This window comes from Triticum urartu, chromosome 7A, assembly GCF_056163025.1.
Source record: "Triticum urartu cultivar PI428250 chromosome 7A, HENAU_Tu73, whole genome shotgun sequence".
Lineage (NCBI taxonomy): Eukaryota > Viridiplantae > Streptophyta > Magnoliopsida > Poales > Poaceae > Triticum > Triticum urartu.
The window spans coordinates 444,059,796-444,061,132 of NC_141879.1; the positions used below are offsets into that span (position 1 = coordinate 444,059,796).

At 41.1% G+C, this 1,337-nt stretch overlaps 1 pseudogene; it reads right to left on the bottom strand.

Moving 5' to 3' along the window:
- On the bottom strand, window positions 1-1,337 carry LOC147959885 (uncharacterized; annotated as a pseudogene).

The window sequence follows — 1,337 nt, forward strand, 5'->3', positions numbered from 1 at the left end:
TCACCTTTCTCCAGTTAGGAGCCATTGCAGCCTGTCAGTAGTTGGCACTTGCATGTGAATTGAGCTTGAATTTCTTGGAGCAGACTGTGAGCTTGAACCTACTCTGTTCTGACTCCTCATCCTGCTTGTTCTCTCTACAGTATGTTGAGAAGCTTGTTGTGAAGATGATCTTGCTGGAGGTGCTTGTTGTGAAGATGATCTTGCTGGAGGTGCTTGCTTCTTTGCCCTCTTCGCTAGATTAGGCGGTGCTCTAGAAGATGATGATACTGCATTGTTTGTCCTCTTTGGTGGTTGTGGCACCTGACAAAAATAATGAAATAATGATCAGTGCTAGTTGCAACATATATGACTGTTGAGGTTCAAAGAAAAGTAATTACCTGAGTGTTGATTTCTGATTCCTTTTGCTTCTTCTTTCTTGCTCTTTGTGCTGCTCTTTTGTAGTTATCTTTCTGCTTCTTATCTCTATTTGGATTTCCCAAACACTTTCTTTTGTTGTGATCAAAGCTCCCACAAACAGAACATGAAATTCTTATGCCTTTTTTTGAAAGCTTGTTCCCCTGAGGTTTCTCACCATCTTCTCTTCTTCTTTTAGTCTTTTTTCTTCCTGGAATCACTCTATGAGGAGGAGGATGAGGTTTTGGCATGTCAGCAACTGGCCAGTTCTCTTTTCCCTCCACTGGTTGCAGCACATGGTCATAAATCTTGTTGTACTCAGAGATAGAGTAGCATGGAGCAATATAATCATCTAGTTTTTTACCACATGTGTAAATTGCACTGATAGCATGAGGACAGGGCAAACCAGCCAGTTCCCAATATCTGCAAGAACATTTCCATGCCTCCAAGTTAACTGTGTACCTCCGATGCACATCTTCTTGAACTTCAAATCCTTCCTTCCCATTCCAAAGAACCCTGACATAGCCCTGACCTCTTGATGTTCAGCTTCAATTTTTTGAAAACATTAGGGCAAATGGTTCCAGGCCAACTGTTAGATTTGTCTCTATTTTCCTGGATCCTTACCATGACCTTTTTCCTAATAATCTCATTTGCTGTAATAACAGGAAAGAACCTTGCCTTCATTATAGCATTATTGAATGATTCACACAGATTATTCTCTACCGAGTCACACCAAGAACCAAGCTTGAAGTAGGCCCTGCTCCAATGCTCCGGTGCAGTTTTCAGGATGTCTTTAGCTCCTTCCACACTTTTTGGGCTAGTTTGGCTCTATTGTAATTAAATTGAGTAACATCAGATGATTTGGCACATGCCCAAAACATCTTTTGCAGTTTTTTGTCTCTGTGCACCTTTCTCCAGTTAGCATAAATATGCCTAGCACACAT